The sequence below is a fragment of the Ursus americanus genome, chromosome 2 (assembly GCF_024610735.1).
Source record: "Ursus americanus isolate L20-20 chromosome 2, mUrsAme1.1.p, whole genome shotgun sequence".
NCBI classification, from domain to species: Eukaryota; Metazoa; Chordata; class Mammalia; order Carnivora; family Ursidae; genus Ursus; species Ursus americanus.
This window is the reverse complement of record NC_142128.1, coordinates 104,045,995-104,065,890: the sequence shown is the minus strand read 5'-3', so window position 1 is coordinate 104,065,890 and position 19,896 is coordinate 104,045,995. Positions and strand designations below refer to the sequence as shown.

The 19,896-nt window shown below is 41.2% G+C and overlaps 1 protein-coding gene across 5 annotated transcripts in view; it reads right to left on the bottom strand.

Annotated features, from left to right (window-relative positions):
* Positions 1 to 19,896, bottom strand: part of AKT3 (AKT serine/threonine kinase 3) — a 302,152-nt gene that overhangs the window by 171,187 nt on the left and 111,069 nt on the right. The window lies entirely within an intron of this gene.

Sequence of the window (19,896 nt, the reverse complement as noted above, 5' to 3'; positions counted from 1 at the left end):
ATCTTCTGTACAATGCTGTAAATAAGTCAAGGAAATGAAAGAACATGGACTAACAGAGCTTAAAAACCACACACACACTCACACAAACAGTAATAACCGTAAGAACACATGGTACAAGGCCAAGCACATAATAGTCAATAAACGCATATGGATCAAATTTTAATATAAACTATCACCTAGCTACCAAAATATACCTTTTTAGCAACCAGGTCACAGGCTGCTTACGTAAGGGACTCGTCTGAAGTTTAAGAAACAGAGGTGCTCCATGACTTCACAAGAGATGGAAGGCTATCTGGTCTCAAAACTGTCACTTCTCTACAGGATATTTCTACCTGGTTCTTCGCCCTCAAATGCTGAATAACAGTCCTGCAAGAAACTGAACCCAGTTCCACTTGCCCTACAAGTCGGCTTCTTCCCTGGATCCCAGTTACCCAACTCAAGCTAACGTGGGGCTGGTGCCCTCTCCGTCGGCTAGGCCAGCGCTGCCTTCGCAAGGGGACCTTCACGCCTTGCCTTTCTGCCGTTGTGCTGTGCCTGTCTCCCTGTCCCGCCCTCAGCCCTTCCACCCTCCCGCATCTATCCCCTCCAGATTAATCCCCGGCCTGTGTGTACCACTTCGATCTACATTGCTTTTCTGCTCAAAAATATTCTGACTCCTTCCTGTTTAGTACAAATCTCTCAGCATAAAACATAAACAACTCCATAATCTCACCCCAACATAGATTTCAGATGTGGGGTGTTCCTCTGGGACAGCAATTCTCAAGCTCCTTACCTCACATCTCTTTACACCCTTAACCATCACTGACAACTCCAACAATCTATTTAGGTAGATTATGTTTACTGTATTAGGAACTGAAAAGAAAATTTAAATGCCTTTATAACTTCCTTTAAAAATAACAATAAACTCATTAGGTGTAACATAACTAACATATTTTTATGAAAATAATTATATTTTCTTAAAAAAAAATCAGCAAGAGAGCAGAACTTCTTTCCATTTAAAAAAACTCTCTTTGATGTCTGTCTTCACAGAAGATGGCCAGGTTCTCCTACCTGCCTCTGTATTCAATCTCCTGCGGGAGGTTGTTTTGGTTTAAAACACAGGAAAGAGACCTGGCTCCACAGGTATGCAGCCGGAAAGGACAGGAGTATTCTGATAGTTGAGGCTCTCTTTCTTTGAAGTTTCCTGAAAGGTTAACTGCAGTGTGGAATTGGAAGCCATGCCAAGGAACCTGCTGTCATATGAAAACCCACTGGTCTCTGTTACACATCAAATGAATCTTTTACCCACGATGCATGATTTTGCAACTTCATACATGGGTCCTTTAGAAAACACAGCTCCCCTGAGTTATGCTAATCTTCCAAGTCTTGACACGTTTGGTTAGGCAAGTATCATCAGAAAAGTAAGCACTGGAAAGCCATCAAGCTCACAATGGTGATTATATTCTAATTTTTGCTTCAAAACTTGATTTTCCCCATTGGTCCTAATTCCTGTCAGTTTTTTTCCCTTGCAGTGACGTCCTCCAAGTGCCCACCCTGGTGCTTACCACTTGGTAGATGCTGAGTAATAATCTACCACGTGAGCCGAAGAGCGGAAGTGAAAGAGATGCATACCAGTATCACCCCAGCACGTGAAAGGCACTTAATTAAAGGGAAAGAAAAAGAAAACCTGACGTCCCTCCTCACTTTGCTTTATTGAGAATACATGGCCCTAATGTTAATAAACACATGCCAAATTTATAAAACCAGAATGTTAAATTCACACTTCCCGTTACAAAGATGAAGCAAGTTCCTTTCTTGTTCATACTTATTTCACTTTTCCATTTTTACTTTAGGACTCCTACATAAAATTTAAAGTCATTAGCTATAAACCTCTAATTAGTAATAGCATATTTAGATTTCAAATGCTCTTGCAAAACAGTAACAGATTCATATTGGTATAAGATGCTCTAAGTGTATCAAACTAAAAAATAAGCAATAGTTAAGTATACAAAAGATAAAACAAATTTCTCTCAAAAATTTAAAAGAAAAATGGGATAGCACTATTTCTCTTTTTATGAAAGTGCTGAAAACACATAATCAAGAAATATAAAATTAAAAGAAATGAACATCAAATTTTCATTTCTAAGACTAATTTCCTGTCAGCCACTAGTGCTGTCATGCTCAGTTGAAAGACACAAAACACTAACACATAAATCTTCTATCTTTTTTGTTAAACAAATCTTAGGAAATTTAGAATATTTCATGTGGTCTACAGCAAGACTTGTGGTTGCCAAAAAGTTCTTTTAAAAATAAATCTATTATGTATCCCTGACCTATAATACATTACACCAAGACAGTGCAGGAGTCATTCAGAGTCAGGAATAAAACTGAAAAGTCAAAATTTACAAGGTTGATAAAATAAAAATTATTGTTTCTCACAAATTTTGATCAATAATTTTGAGTTGGTTCAGTTAAATCAGTCAACAATTGTACTGTCACAAAGAGCTAACAGTGGATCTCCAACTTCAAGACTTTTGATTTTTGATTGTTATTTATAATATGAATGGACTTCCTAAGAAGACGTTTAGAGTACATTTACTTATTTATTTGTTCTGGGTCCTAGAGACACAGCAGTGGACAAAAAAATAAAAAAGACAAGGACTCCAACTCTGGGACTTTCTCTTCCAATACTACACCAGGTTTCAGGCACCCCCTAAAATTCAGAGAAGGCTTCTGAATACTTCCTGAAAGCAGATCCTCTTTTATAGGTGCCCAGGAACATTCTCAAGTCAAGTTCATATACTAGCATGATGTGCTGGCCTAACTGAATATTTATTTTCTAGTTCCAAAAGTGGAACTGAGAAGGGCTTCTTTTTTTGCCAAAGAACTGGGCCTCACCGAGGACACAAATTCACAAGGTAGGGAATAAAGTAGAAAAGCAAGCTTTACTGCCACCTACTAGGTTCAGAACAAAAGAAGAAGATTCCTAGCTCAAAAGAGTATACAAAGTCACGGCTTTCCACGATACCATGGCTGGCCACCGGGCACACTGACGGCAAAGCAAATTGTTCCTGCCGCCTTGGGGACCCTGTCCAGCTGGTCATGAAAAAGGACCTGAACACTCTCCTCACGGACTCGGTAACTGAGGCAGTGAGAGTCTGGATAAGGAACATGTTCTCAGGCCATTCTAAAAATATGGCCAAAAAGTCCTTGCTTTTATGGGGCTAAGTGCCCAGAACAAAGGTGTCCTCTCTGCCACCAATCCTTTTAAGATAGACTGCTAGACGTCAACCACATCTTGTATTTTAAACATAGCCTTTACACCTAAATTTACACATGCTGCATTAAAACCAAGCTGTACCATACTTTGATATTTATAGCCCCTAGGTTTCAACTAATTTAAGGGACAGCTTGGTTGTAACGGGGCGAAAGTCTTATTTAAAAAAGCAGCAGCATTTATGGGGTACCAAAGCAACATTTCTATGCGCAGTTATGACAAACCTTCAGCGAGCGCCACAGCCACACCTGGACGGGGTTTCAGCACAATCTCTTCCCAACTTTCTGTCTACCTTCATGAAGGGTGCTTTCAATTCTTTCTCACACTCCTTGGCTGGAGGCTTTGCATACTTTGAAGTACATGTGTTTTGATATTGGAAACAGCATATTTCCCAACAAGAATCTTGACATTTTGGCTTCTGTAGTGAGCTGAATGGTGACCCCTCAAAAGATATGTATCCACCCTAATCCCTGGGACCTGGGAATATTACCTAAGATGGCAAAAGCAGTGATAAAGTGCAGGATTTTGAGAAGGGGGCTTATCCTGGATGATCGGGGTGAGCCCCAAATCCAATCACGTACTGCTGTCTCTTAGCACTCTAACCAAAGCCTTGTTTATAGAACCAAACCAAACCAAAACAAAAACCCTACTGATCGATTAAGTTCTTGGCATCAGTGGTATAGAGACACACAGTTAATACCTTATGAACGCAAAGGAAAAAATCCACCTCGCTCTTATCAATAGGAGAGAATCCTATTTGTCAAATGTGAGGTTGGAAGAGGCTGTTTACTACAGATCACAGTTTTACTTGGATATAACGACTTCAGATTCTGGACTTTTGCCAACTTTCTTACTTTACTTAATAATTTATTTCCTGTAAGCTCTTAAAACAAATAAATAAAAAACCTCAGTGTTTTTGAGTGAATGTTGGCCACAGAGAACATTCTTGATTTCCCCAGCTGAGTACAAATAATATTTTGGCTCTCAGGCGTAATCTTTAATAATCACCTCAGAGGGGAGATGGTATGAGTTTAAATTCATACTCACTTTGCACCTAACTATTTTGATAGAGTATTCAAGTGGATCATCGTTATCAGCGATACGCATTCAACTCAGGATTAGCCAACGAAGTTGACGGTGCTCATTTCCTACTGTTCACCTAATTTCAAATTACATTTATATTTGATAATCCTCATACTACAGATTATTTCATTAGTACTTCACTGACAATCACATTTCTAGCTCCTGCTTTGGCACTTTTTGATGACTTCAACTTTTAAAAAGTGCAAATGTATGTCTAAGGACTAAAAGCAGATGGATGACCATGTTCAAATGGTCTTACATCCCTGGAATAGCCAGGAAATCCCTGGATTTGTTCAGACATACAAGTGGAAAAAAGACCCTTAGAAATGAATTATGTTGATGAATATTTGATTCATGCATTTGTACGGCACGGTTGTGTCTAGAACCTGGTCCCAACTCTAACTTCCCAAGAAGTAGACAATTAGATGTGCGGTCAAGTACGTACAGGCTGAGAACAGTGCAGAAAGGCTCACTCATCTACTGGAGGCCTCGCCTCCACTGGCATGGGCTATGCTAAAAACACAATTAGGTGGATGAACTATGGTGTTATTAAAATAGCTATAGATAGAATCCCATTGAAAACAAGTCTGTACAGGTGTAGCACTGTTTTTCACAAATCCTACACACATGATCATTTAGAATTTAATTAGACAAAATGCTTAAGCATCATTTTTAAAATAAGCTACTTTCCTAGAATAAAATATGAAGAAAATGAATGACACTGGTTACCAACAGTTGTACTGCAAACAAACTGAAATTCTGATTTCTCTGAGATCCAGGTGACGCAGCTTTTGAAATTACTAATAGCCACTCACACGTGCTGTCACACGGGCTTCCCAAGCTCGTCACCCCCCAAGGAACAGGGCGAGGGCACGTCGGGAAGGAGGCACCACTATCCCATCATAAAGCTGAAACAGCTATAAGCTCAGCTTTCCCGAGAATATATATTCTTTGTATTTTATATCCATGTTTAATCACAATCCACATTTTTTTTTAAAGATTTTATTTATTTATTTGACAGAGAGACAGCCAGCGAGAGAGGGAACACAAGCAGGGGGAGTGGGAGAGGGAGAAGCAGGCTCCCAGCAGAGGAGCCTGATGTGGGGCTCGATCCCAGAACGCCGGGATCACACCCTGAGCCTAAGGCAGACGCTTAACGACTGAGCCACCCAGGCGCCCCACAATCCACATTTTTAACAAATATTACTATTTGTCTCTGTCATCTCAGAGGGGAAAATGGATAATATCCACACTCGCTGTGTCTGTTCAGAACAAATAAGCTCTTTGCACCTTCATTCTTTCCGGGGGGGGGGGGGGGGGAGGGGGAGCCAACAGTATTTACACAAACAAGCAACCGGCCATATCACCGTGTGAGGCGTGTGGGTCACATTTCAGACCAAAGAAACCCTGCTTAAGACGAATGCTATGCTGTGTAATACAAGTCACAACAAATAGTTGTGGTCAGTACTGGATCAAGAACCTCTCCAGTGGGGCGTCGGTTCTTTCCCCGCTCTCCTGCCTCACCCTTCAAGTGCTCTCGGTAGGACCACGCTATGCTTGAGCAAGGACCCTGCAGCCTCCCAGCGTGGGTCTGAATCCAGGCTCTTCCACTTCTCAGCCATAGGACTTGAAGCTCTCTACTCGCAGCCTCCTGATCTGAAACCTGAGAAGCATAACAGCACCAACCTGAAGGACAGGACAGGAAAGCTCTCACATGAGCGCAGCACCAGTTAGATTTTGTTATTATTAAAAGGAACCATTGTCATTTATGGCAATATCATTTACAACTCATCTCCAACCTTGCATTAAACATTCCACTGATCCCTAGTACGCTCACTCGGGAATATGGTCATAAGTGAGGCAACAGGCAACCGTCAGTAATACATTTACTCTATCGCCCCCCAAAACAAAGTCTCTTTAGCTAGGGTCAGGTATATAAAACTTGAATCCTCTCTAAAGAAATGAAAAGGTTATCCCACATCAAAACTAATTAATTAATTAATTCTTATTTTTTGAGACAAGGTAAGGATATCAGAGTAAATAGTCTTCCAAAAAAAAAAGGAACGAACTAAAGTCTTAGATCTCCCTAATTATTTTTATCAAATGATATACGCAGGGCACCATACCATGAAAATCAAATAATTTAAAATTTCCCAAGGGCTTTTAAACCCAAAAATGTCAGCTTTCAGTCAAAATAGATTTATATGACTTTAAGAAAGCATTAATCTTAAATAAAAGTCTTCATGGGACAAACTTTACCTAAGAGAAAAAGAGGTTTAACGTTGACAGCAGTATAAAATCGATTAATTTCACGGTTCACAATATAGTTACGTTATTTAGTTGTTTGTTGACAGATGCCAACCACATTTACAAATGAACCACCTAAGAGAAAATATAGCAGGTTATTTTTTCCACTAGTGGATTTTCATAAATAAATATTAGCAACACAAACAAGTAAATACTGAATATATAATTCACAATAATGCGCTATGTCTTATCTATCTTAAAAATCATAAAGTCAAATGCAGTTACTGCAGAAATGCATGATGATAAACAAAACAAAACATTTGCAATCTCTGAAATTGTTCCACTTTTATATAGTGGGTTGCAAGTGTTCCATTCCAATTAGTTCTAAGTAAAAGACCTACAAATGTCTCTCGGGGAATAAAAGAAGTAGAATTTCTCACTTTATCATCGTCGTCTCTTACAAGTGTCTTGAAAATAATCCTAAGGATTTTTTTTTGTATTATCTACATTGCAATGAGCTAGCATAGTAACAATTTTTCAACTCACAGGAACAATCTGAAACGTAATCTTTTAAAAAATGAAACTACTGCATATTCTACGAGATTACTAGATACATGTGGATTAGGTGTTCCAGCTCCTACAAACCTAAAGGCTGGGCTGTCATCCCCTTTTATTAAGCCCTCTCCAGCGTATTCTTCCCTTGCCCTCGGTCGGAGTGGAAGTGTCACGCTCCGCAGGGTCATCTGCGCCACCTCCTTGCCCGTCATCAACCGCTCCGGCTGCGTCTCCACGGTCTCCGAAAACTGGGCGGGGTCTGCTGCCCACGTGTGCCCTGCTGCCTCACTGTCAGGTGCTGCCCGCAGCTCCAAGCATCACAGCTGCAAGGACAAGGTTCTCAAACACTCCGATCTGGACCCGCGGGAAACGGGCTTCTGAGACCGTCGCTCCTTCGAAGTCCCTCCGTGTGGGGCTGCGCACGCGCACCGAGAAGGCGGGACCGACGCTCGGGGCCCAGGACCCGCGCCCCCGGAGCTTTAAGGGCGGGCAGCTGTGAGGGCAGCGCTGCGGAAAAGGGGGTGCCCTGGGCAGTTACAATGCAAAACGAAAAATTCTCCCACTTCCTTCCTCAGTCTCCACGACCCAGGAGGTCACACGGAGGGGCGGCCCCTCCCCGGGGCGTGGCCGGGCCGGTGCTCGTCACGTGCTCGGACGCCTTCGAGGGGGACCCGCCGGCAGCAACGTCAGCACCGGGCCTCCAGCGCTTCCCGGCGAGCTCCCGGCCTGCGCCCGCTCCTCTTTGAAGCCTCCCGACACCGCACGCGGGGACCTGGCGATCGTGCCGAGGCCGATTTCGCCGAGGCCGCCACTCCGGAGCCTTCGGTTTGCAGAGCCTGCGGGACGGCCCTTCCTCTCACGGCTGCCGCACAGTACTGACCAGTGAGGTCCTACTGCAGAGCACTCAAATGTTCCTGATGATTTCCCCCTGCTCGTCTGGCTGTCACAGGAGCTCCCTGAGTGATGTGTCCGCTCTTGGACCGGTCAGTGGTACCACTGCAGCCGGCCAGATGGAAGGTGTTTACAATTCCGGCGATTCTGCCTTGTGCTTCCAAGATGCCTTAAAAGCTTTCCAGATGTACCCACATTCCTCTGCTTTCCCACATATGCTCCTTCGTGATTATTTTGAAAAGTATATTATAGTCAAGAAATTGTGCTTCCACTGCATAATGCATGAACTTGTCATTTTTACATTAGGTGTAGTTTTCATATCTCCTTCCTAAAGGCAGGGGTCCAGGCTTCGCTTTGAAGCTGAAGCAGTGATGAGAAAAGGACCCACGTGCTGTATACCCCAAATGTTCCAGAGTGACCTCGTCTGAGGTCAGAACGGCGGGCCCGCCGGTACTTCACCTACTTGATCATTTTCCTCTCTTTTCCGGAAAGCTGCACAATGATCGCCTATCGTTAAGCATTCTGCTCTCTGTTGCCAGGTATTCTGTAAATCAGTTAACCAAATCCCGTCTCCCTTTGTTTTTCGAAAACAAAAATGTGACACTTACTCATTATTCTTTTAAACATAAGAACATCTTAAAAGAATTACAGTATTCAGTTTTACTTTGAGAGAAGAGCAAGGTGAATGGCAAGATGGAGAGAAGAAAGAGAGAGAGAACAAAAAGCATCCACACAAACTAGCCAACAGAAACACAGCATCTTGGCAATTTAATGAAGAACAAACCGTGAGATTAGTTTACATAGCAGTAGATATGTTGTGGAGAATTACTCAATCTGCACTCAGCTTCCTGCTGGGTTAAATGTGAGCTAAATTATTATTTTGCTTACATTTACGCCCTTGTAGATTGTGAAAGCAGAGCCTTCTTTTTAATCTGCTTTCTGCACGACAGCAAAAAGTCTCCAATGCCACACACTGCACTGAACATTCCTGTACTGTTTTAACAAAGTAGCTAGGGCCACAGAACTTTAAACAGTTTCAAAGAAATGGACAAATTTTTAAAAGATGCCATTTTACAACTTCTTTACTAGAAATATTTTCCATTTCGCCACCCAAGTCCCTAAATGTTTAAATTAACGTGATCTCCCACATCATACCTACACGGCAGTCAACAGCCTCAGTGAGTATCAGATACGGAGGCAGGGAGTCCAAAACCAAACCTACTCACAGTGTATCTCCAATCCAGCACCTACCACAGAGCAGGCTGGTATTTATCCGTGAACTGAATAAACAAACCTACCACTACGACCACTACGTGAACCACACTCATGTCAGCAAAGCTCTCTCAAACAGAAATCTCACTCTCACACAACGCTGCACAGCTCAATGCACGTTCCAGTGAGAACACGTCTGATGGGGCGCATACACAACCATCACAGGGTCTCCCGAGGGCAGCTGGTGGGGGCTGGCAGTAGCGCCTGCCCCTCGGGAGAAGGCCTGTGCCATCTGAGAAAAGCCTCAGGTGAGTCAACCCTCCCACCCCGATACTCGAATCACTGCCTTGTAGAATAAAACCCAACAAAACAGGGTTTTATCTCAGACGGTCACCGATCGAGTGACTCCTATAATAAATTTCCAGTAGCTCAAGACCCCAAAATGATACCAATCAAACCACAAACTCTATTCCTCTGGGGCTGAATCCATGGCCTTCCCAACCCCATTCTCCTCCCCTTCGTTTTTTCCTAGGCTGTATGCTGACCAAGACGAGTCTCACGGCAGGTAAGTGGTGAACGGAAGAAGCGCTAGACGGCGGGACGAAGGGGACACTGAAGTGCACACGGCCCCACGCACAGTGCTCAGGCTTCACCCCGTGACCTCCCCACAGCGACATGGAGAGACACGTGCCAGGGCGTCCTCACTCAGCACAGCCATGCGGAGGCTCCGGGACGCTGCCAACAAGCCAAGGACAAAGCTGAGATCTGAATAAACAAACAAAATCCTGCTCTGCCACACTGCTCACACCCTCAAAGGAGGAAGGGTATTATACCAGCTGCAGGAAGCATGTGCTCTGAAGTTCAAAGGCCAACTCTGCCGCTAACTAGCTGTGCGCCTTTGGGCATACTGCTTACCATCTCTGTGCCTCAGCTTCCTCTTGTGGAAAACGGGGACAATAGTTTAGAAGAAATTAATTAATACTTATGAGGGGGGTGCCTGGGTGGCTCAGTAGGTTAAGTGTCTGCCTTCGGCTCAGGTCCTGATCCCAGGGTCCTGGGATCGAGCCCCGCACTGGGCTCCCTGCTTAGCGGGGAGCCTGCTTCTCCCTCTTCCTCTGTTCTTGCCCCCTCTCATGCTCTCTCTCTCTCTTTCTCAAATAAATGAAATCTTCAAAAAATATATTTATGAAGTACACAGAACATCTGGCTCATACTGAGCATTACACAGCATTTGTTAAATGAATCAAGTATGGCTAAACAAAAAAGAGATAGTGAGTGCTTCATACACAGAAGCGTATTAAACTACACAAAAGTAAGAGGAATATTTAAAATAAAGTGTAATTCGTTAATCTCATTTGGCCCAACTGTCACTGTTCCACATTAGTTGAGCGGAGCAGATACTGGTTTTTTGTGGATAAAATTTCAATTTTTGTTATTCACTCTGCTCATATCCTATTTTCATCCAATATTACTGATAACAATGAGTTACGTATCATTTATGCTCAACCAATCGAACTCTTTTATTAAAAACAGATAACGCCAAAAACATCTTTCTTAACCCAATATCAAGTAACTCTATGGGAAAAAAAAAATCCAGCAATCCACTGCATCTACGACTAGACATCTCCGTGTTTCTTTTGGATTATCTCATAAAACGTTAGCACATACAAAAAGCGAACACAAGGGTATACAACTCATTACTTTCATACCAGTCCTCTCTCACTCTTCCTTTTTATTTTGCAAGTTAATTATTTAACCTCAACCACTCTGAATGTGGGTATGTGTTAAACCATACATTAATGTTAGGCTTTCAAAACTACTTAGGAATGATACTATATTTCAACTGGTAGGACATTTTGTATTTATATGTAATGACTACATATCCAGTGAAGTAAATTATTCTTGATTTGTACCGTAAAGATGTGATTATGCTTAAGTTTATAAAACTGAAGGGAATAAAATGTTTCCATTTCAATGAATGGGGTTAGATATTCAAAAGTGTGGTTCAACTACTTTTGAATGTCAGAATTATCTGTTATCCAAGAGACAAAAAGCAAAAGACACCCAAGTGCAATCATCTTAACTTTCCTAGATAATTTTCTTATCCTCTTTGTAAAGCGATCTAATGTAGCAGCCTGTGGGCCGTCATCTGCCTTCTTGTTCTTAGAGAAGGGCTGAATGGGCTTGATGTGGTCAGCACACGCAAGTGCAGGGACAGCGAACATTTTCAAAAGAACAGAACAAATCAAACACTATTCAATTATTCAAAGAAGTTCACTCCTCCTCCCCAAAGCAAGCTTATTGATCAGATAAAGAGCAGAAAAGCTGCTTCTCAATGTTAAAAATGAATTTACTTACCTTGGCCCTCTGAGGGCAGTATTACCTAACACATAGACAGGAAATTTCAGAAAGCAATCTACCTACCCTTCCCATAAAAATCACCTTTTAAAAAAACCTGAAATGGGCATATTTCTCATTATACATAAATATTTCTTTCCTCCTCATCATCTGTACCTCTACAAGCATAGGAGTGTTTGTTTTCAAGAGTTTCCAGTAAGTTTGAAAGGAAAGATTTTCCTGAAATCAAGGCATCATGAAGGAAAATGACTTGAGGCATCAGTCATGAAAGTCATTCAAAATCCAACGAAATGAAAAATTACATAAATGATTCTGCATTGTATAAATACTCTCTTAAGTTCTCTCGAGTTTCTGTCATAATGGTCTCTGCAGGGTAATTTGTCATTTAAAAACTGTAAGACACCAGAACATAGGAATCTTGGAGTAAAGATAAAGTAATTCTAAGAGATTAACATTCAGCACCAAACTACAGGTGACGGGGGGTCTTCCTACAAGCAGCCCAGAGCCAACGGGCTCATTTATTACAAATCCCTCGCCTGTTACTAAACTATAAGACAAACGATAAATTGGTAGGGCAGGGTCAAAGCACTGACCGCATTTTTGGACTGCTTCTAAAACTGGAAACATCTTCACAGAGCGTGAGGATGATCAGTTTCCTTTCCTGGATCTAATGCAACGTGCGCTGGGTGTTTTATTCCTTTTCCTCAGAAAGTACCTATTTCACGCAGAGTAGGAAAAAAGTTTTCTGGCATTTGCACGTCAAAGATTTTTTAGGATGTACCAAACACTGGATATGAAACAATGAATAACCAGCCCTGTACACTACAGCGACGTGGCCAACTTTTAACTGAAGAATATAAAAAGTGCTAAGCTTCACGTCAGAGCCTTATGTGTGAGTGCTCTAGTGACCAGCCAACCACACGCCACCAACGCCCCCCAACTAACACAGCCCAGAGTTGTCTTACAGTAAGTGACCTCCTGAAGGGAGATAAAAATTATTCTAAGCAGGTAAGTAACAAGCTTTACTTTCACATATGGTTTCCATTTAGTGGAAATACACTCTTATAAAGAATTTGTGTTTGCATCTAAGCCCTTGTTTCCCCAAGTTAAGGGGTTAGTCTCCTCTCAGGAACTATACCAGTACCTGGCATAACTCTGACTAAACAGGGTTCTTAAAATATGTGCTACGGGAATTAAACAGTTGTGTTCTTCTTGAATTATACTATACTATGGAAAATTTAAGGTCGAAGAAAAAAAATTCTTGCATTCCAAATCCTATTTTACTAAAACACAAAGTACCTAGAGTTAGCTTAAGAGTCAGTGGAACATAATGTAAATGCAGAGAAGGGAAAGAAGGTCATTTCATAAAACTCTTTTCTATAATAAATATATATACTTAAGTTTAAATATCTCCTCAGAGAGATGCCAGGAAACAACAGCTGCTGTTCTATGTGCTTTCACTTAAAAGTATAAAATTATGAACTTTGATGCTGTGTTCCAGTCTCAAGCAAATAAGTGACTTGCCCAGCCAAAAACTACACGAACTTCACGGTTTCTGCCTTTCTGCCTTTGTATCTTAATCATCTTCTGTTCTAAAAAGTGCTACCAAGTTTACCAACATCTTTAATCAGATTTTCTTGAAACGAAAACACATTAAAAATTTTAAGCCAAAACATTTAGCAAGATGCCTTAAAGAATATGTCAGACAGAGAAATACTCTTCTGTTTTCAACATACTGGCCAATATTTTTAAAAATTACTATTCATGCAGGATTTTTCTGAGGCACAATTCAAATGCATCTCTATACCATTAACGCTAGAAGTTCCTCAAGGTTTTTTGGATTATCCTGAAAATACACCGAGCACCAGTTTCACTCATATGTCTTCACGGCGGCAGAGTCTCCTCGTCATCTGAGATGCCACGTGTCATGGGCTCGGGGATATTTCCACTTCTCTGGTACTGGAAGTTGTTTTTGGTAATGCCATTATTAAAAAGAAAATTAAATGGTAACACTTAACTATCTGTATATGAACACTGGCATTTATCACCACGTGCTATTAGATATTAAAATCTCCTTCAGAGAAGCCAGCATTGTGTTCTACAGCGTTCAGATTGAGGGGTTTTTTCTTTTCTTTTCTTTTTTTTTTTTAAAGTGTAACCAATTTATTCTTCAAAACCAGAACAGAAGTCCTTAGTCACTATACCAGTCCTATTAACCACTAAAGCAGCTAGATGCCTTCCTTGACTCTTCACCCAAAATCAGGGAGGAAAGGAAAAACCTTGAGGAAACACCTACCACCTGCACACGTGTGGGCACTAACCAGGCTACGCTGACGTGAGGGACTGTCGCCGGCCACAGCCGCCCCCTCTCGCCTCCAGGAAAACGCTGTGCCACTCACTGGATGAGCCTCATCGGTGTCTTCGGCTGCAAAATCAGGAGCTGGGGCAATCCCATCTTGTTTTCAAAGTCCACGAGGAGATAAAACGTTATTTTTAGTGTTGTTTGTTCACTACGATCATTAAATTTAGTCACTGTGATATGTCTGAAAATCTAGTTTTAAAAAATAATTATAACCCAAATACAGCTTAAGTGTTGGCCATAGCAGAAAAAAGGGTGGTTCTAAGATAATGAGATTAATACTGAATTAAAGGAATAAATACGGTTTTCAGCCATCTGAGGCTGAATTTTTCAAGTAGAGAAATGATTTTACAAGCTACAGTATGAAATCATGCCTGGATAACCACTTGCACCACAGCCCAGAAAGTTCCAGTCAATAGTTTTCTTATATTCTCCTTCAACAACCATCTTCCTTTCAGATTGATAAACAATCCTAAATCACTAAATAGACATAAGGTTCTAAGAAGCACCTCACATCTCTTCCTGGACCTCGAGAACGGTGCGTGCTCACCGTGCAACACTCCCAGCATTGGGAGGCGCCCCACTCACACCAGTTACAGATCTGCAGACCTACACACCACACCTCCCCAAAACAAAATACTCCGAAAAGCTCCCAGGGCGCGGGGTCCAGACATTCTAAATATATCAGCATCTCATTTAGTCCTGCCGCGATCTGTGCCTTAGCGGTTCCGGCGGCCTTCCTCCAGCACGGGAAGAAACTGACCCTTAACCAGGGAAAGGACTTCCGTAAAGTCACTCATCCAAGGGACGTGATGCTGAAATCTGGTCTGTGCCAAGTTCAAAGACACTCTGCCTCTAATATTATAATCACCCTAGCATGTATACTTGCCAGCACAGCTCAGACTTTGTAAATGGCTCTGAAAAAAGAAGTAACAGGACATGATGAATACAGCCCAGAAGTGCAAGTCTGCTTTTATAGACGCTGGCTTTTGTTCAGCCACTCACTGGCGTCCTGTCATACCCCACTCACTCGGTTTAATAATGCCCCTACCTGGAAACCGGCACGCCGCTTGCTCCCACACTTTGCAGGGAGGTCAGCACTGACCGAGAAACGACAAATGTTTGTACATAATTCCACAAACAAAAAACAGGGGCATATCCGTGGCCTCTAAATAAAAGAAGAAACTAAATACGCAACAAGACAAAGGCAAGGTCCAGAGTGGCTGATGAGCCTCTAAGCCTTTGCAGCAAACACAGATTAGAGTCACTTGAAGAGAAATTGACAGTGAGCTCGAAAGTTTTTCCAAATAGACCTGACCTCTATTTCTTTACGAAGAGTGGAAAATAACAGATAATCTTCCTCCGGTCCTTTCACAAAGACAGTACTCTGGTCAGAAAGCTCTGTCAGTCATGTTTGCCTTTCAGCCACACGTTAGGCATTTCTGCTTCATAATCATGCAACAAAATCCTAAATGTTTTAGGAAAACAGGAGTTTACCAAAAGTTAAAAAAAAAACTCTTTAATTACACCACACACATTTTTTTGTTGTTGTTTTGTAATATAAATCCAAATAGGGAAAAAAAGGGGAAAGAGAAGTCAAGTCTTCTCTTTCTGTTTTCCAGCAGTTTCACTCACATCGTGCTTGATTTTAAGATTTGACAAACGTTTTTAAAAAATAAATATATGGAATCAAATTTTACAAAAATTTGGTGTCCTACACAGAAACACCTTTGAGAAACTGGACTTTACACCCTGTTTCTTCTTGATTACTTAAAGTGATCAAACAGGTATTAATAAACATTCACTCTGAGTGTTACGGCCTTTTGAAAAATTACAGAGATGGCACATCTCTAACACCTAGTGACAAGAAGGGATCAGAAGGAAACCTACAGCCAAACCATCACTGGGCAATGACAATGTATGCCTGTCATTCACAGAATCAAAGACGACCGAGAGGAAAAAAGAGTATTAGCCAAGAAGGCCTGGTTCCCATACAACTTTGCTTCACAACTAGTCACATCGGAGTTCAAAGTAGGACGGGATTACTTGGTAAAATAAATTCGGGACTCTCTATCTCACCCCTAGTGGTCGGCTATAAAACAAATCCATTCAGTCTCGAGTAAGAGTTGACAATCCTGACTAGTGTTAAACTGTCCGTGTACACACGAAAAGCGTGGCCATTTACCTGCCTGACTTCCTAGCCCAAATCTCCTGTTCCCAGTTAACAATTCACACCCCATGAACCGACTAGATGAGCTGCCGTCTCTAGGGGCCAACGAGAAAGTTTGCGTTGCTATTTAGAGAAGAAGCTGCTTTCTGCAACTATATGTGAACAAGAGAAGGAAGAGGAAGTATTAAGTCCCTAAACTAATTAACGAAATAAGGGGGAGGGGGGCAGGCAGGAAAACAATGATAATTAGTATGTACCCTTGGTTAACCAAATCCACACATACATTCGCTCTGTATACGCACAAACATCAGCAGCATCATAAACCGTCTCAAGTTCCAGCCATTATTCAGCTCGACATCTGCACATGTTTATGCGTCTCTCCAAACAACCTCTTGAACACCCTGCTGGAGCTGTCATTTTTTTTCTTCTCCCTATCTGGCAGATGGCAAGTCAACAATCGGCATCAACAGCAGCCGAATATCTCCCCCTCCGTCCTACCCCCCTAAACAGACACAATAATAACTTCTTTGTGCTTCCCTACAATGCAGCTGCTTAAACCATTTCGCTACAAGGCTGCTTTGCCTTAATAAAAAAAAAAAAAAAATCCCTTCTGTCAAGTCTAAAAAGCAGCATAATGTTAAGCAAGCTAAAGCCACAGCACAGCTGCAAACGGGCAGACACATTGACAGCTCCTCCCTTAACAAAGCCCTGTGAATTGAAGGGGGTTCATCTGAGGCTCACACAGTAATTAGTATAAAAAAGTCCGACAGCCTCTATTATGCTAAGGGAAAAAAAAACTGGACAGAACTGGGCTGCTGTTTTGCGTCAAGAGTTCTGCTGCAGAGTAGATAAATCATGTTGGGTTTTTTCCTCTCTTTTTAAAGACAGTAATAAGGAGGATGAGAGAAGCTAATTTGAAAACTTGGACGCAGTAATTGTACCATATGGTGAGCATTTATCCTTTTCTGAAATGCACGCTAACAGTCACTTACATGCACACTGCTTTGTTTTACAGTTGTTATTCTCCCTACCATATTCATAAAATGGATTTGAATATCTGATACTCAAGAGAAGTTGTGTGTAATTAGCAACAGAACTGCCTGGGTTTAATTTATTGGCCTCGCACTGCAATCTAGTAAATGCAAAACAAAATTAAACAATGTGTCCACTTGGTAAAATGTTTCTTCTTTAGCTCAATACAAAAGAATGACGCCGACAGGACATCGGAGTGCTGCTAAGGTAAGGTACAGTATATTCTGAAAATTCCCAAACAATAAGCTATGGCTGTTGGAACGATTTCTACGGACCCATTTCAAAGATACCAGATCACTCGGAGAATGACCTTTCATTAAGACCATCTGGTTCAATCCTGTATTTCACTGAAGCAGATGTAACTCTTCTCCGTACATATCAGTAAGTCTAGACTTAAAAGAATTCCCTTGTATGTGTTCTAAAAAATTTTTCAAGAAAATCTGTCAGTTATTAAATAGTTACTCAGTGCTATGTGCCAAGCACCATGCTAGGCACAGGGAGGAGGATATAATGTCAAAAAGTCTTCACACATCTAAAATAAAATCAGAACATAAGCTGACTTAATATTTCTGTCTACTTCAAAATTCTATAAAAACCCACCTACTATTTGAAAAAAGTCCTCAATAACAACAGGGCCCTGCTTATCAAGGTCCAATATATATCAAAGTGATATTTTTTTCTGACAAAATATTGTGTAAAAAATAATTGTAAGATGTTTTTCTCTAATCAGAAGTAAATTCATTTCAATGCCAGCTGTGTGCCCTTAAGATCAAAATATAAAGTGTTTATCTACCTTCAATAAACTATACTCTAAAACACTGAAATACTCAACTAGAATGCATATGATCATTGAAACTTCAAGGGGAATGAAATCATAGGTCTGAATTTCTACAACTGCCATGTATCTATGAGTATTGCCCTGATTGCTATTTTGGGGATACGAAAAAGTAAAATATTTTAATGATTAGTTCAAAATAGAACCTAAGGGTCCCCACTCAAGCTTGAAGTAATCTGTGACTTTAAAAATACATGTGTTGATGGTAATAATACCCCAGTACCATCCTAGAACTGTGATCCCATTGAAGAAGGGAGTTACAGTTACATAGAGAAGGAGTGGCCCCATTCAACAATTTTCTAAGCTGTCTTAGCTTAGAAGATACAAACTTTATCTTCCATTACTGGTATAGTGGCTTCTCTTTATGCTATGAATATGGGGCCCGAGGACCAATTAACCTTAACATAAAAATATCTCATTTTTGTATTCTGCTTTACAGTTTACTAAACAGTTTCAAATATTAAAATGGATCGTAAAAGCTCATTCTGACAGATCAGAATTTGGTTTGACGCTTCGTTTGGGAATTATATGGTCACTAATACATGTTTGAGTCTGTAGACTTTCAAAACAGGTGAATCTTATTATGTGAACAAGGTCATCACACTGTCTGGTGTTTAAAAATAAAAAGGACTCAATCTACAGGACGGGAAAAATAAATCTTTTGCTAAAACTGTAGTATTATCGTTTAGTAACTATCCTGGGTTAACTGAATGAGCAAAAGACATAAGAGAATAAAATCGTTTGGAAAACAGGGTCAAAGACGTGGCCATCAAATGACTGTCCTCTTCATCACGTACCAGTAAAAAGCCATTCTTTGTGGAGAAACAGGAACTTGGTTCCATTTGGGAAAATCAAGTCAAGGAAGTGTTTGTAAGCTGAAAGCTCCAGTCAGTTATAATACTTAGGATGTTGGATGCGAATATAAGATCTGAAAACCTAAGGGAACGATGAGCTTGACTTCTGCATCTGATCGTTAGTGCTTCCTAGCAAAATCCATCAACAGTTTCTAAACTACCTGAAACCATTTCTCATTATTTCAGTAACAGTGCAAAAAATCTAATTGTCCATAAAGTCCTTTCTAATAAGAAGCATTTGTCAAGAATACAGATAGTAGCTCGGAGAGAATGCTTTCTTTGTGTAATCACAGTTCTGAAGACAATACTTGCCCTAAGTGGGGGGATGGTGAGGGAGAGAAGGAAACTCAGGTAGAATAAGCGGTTAAGAAAATGTGCATAAATTACACTTGCACAACCAAAGGTACCAGTATGTCAGGTAAGCACTGTTGTTTTGATTTACCCACCGTGTATCTCCTTAAGCACTCGCATCTGACACAGAAGTACAAAAGTTGAGGTCCTCTTGTTAAATGTGAAACACTAAAGTCCTCCTAACAGGTTTATAGGGTACCAAACACAATTTATAGTGGGTGGCATACTCTTAAATACTTGCAAACAGTTGGTCAAAGGCTGTGACACAGAAAACAGCACAGCGGTCTACTGATGCCCTCACCATGATGGCCAACCTGATCCAAGACTTTGAGATTTGAGACTAACCTATGCACACGGACTTCCCCCACAGAAATAAAAGCAACATCGGTTTACAACACACTTCTCATTTCTGTAACAAAAGCAAAGCAAATAATAATAATCCTGATAGAATTTAAAATTAAGAGGGCCGAGAAGTTAAAAAACGAATGCTTGGGGCGCCTGGGTGGCACAGCGGTTAAGCGTCTGCCTTCGGCTCAGGGCGTGATCCCGGCGTTATGGGATCGAGCCCCACATCAGGCTCCTCCACTATGAGCCTGCTTCTTCCTCTCCCACTCCCCCTGCTTGTGTTCCCTCTCTCGCTGGCTGTCTCTCTCTCTGTTGAATAAATAAATAAAATCTTAAAAAAAAAACAAA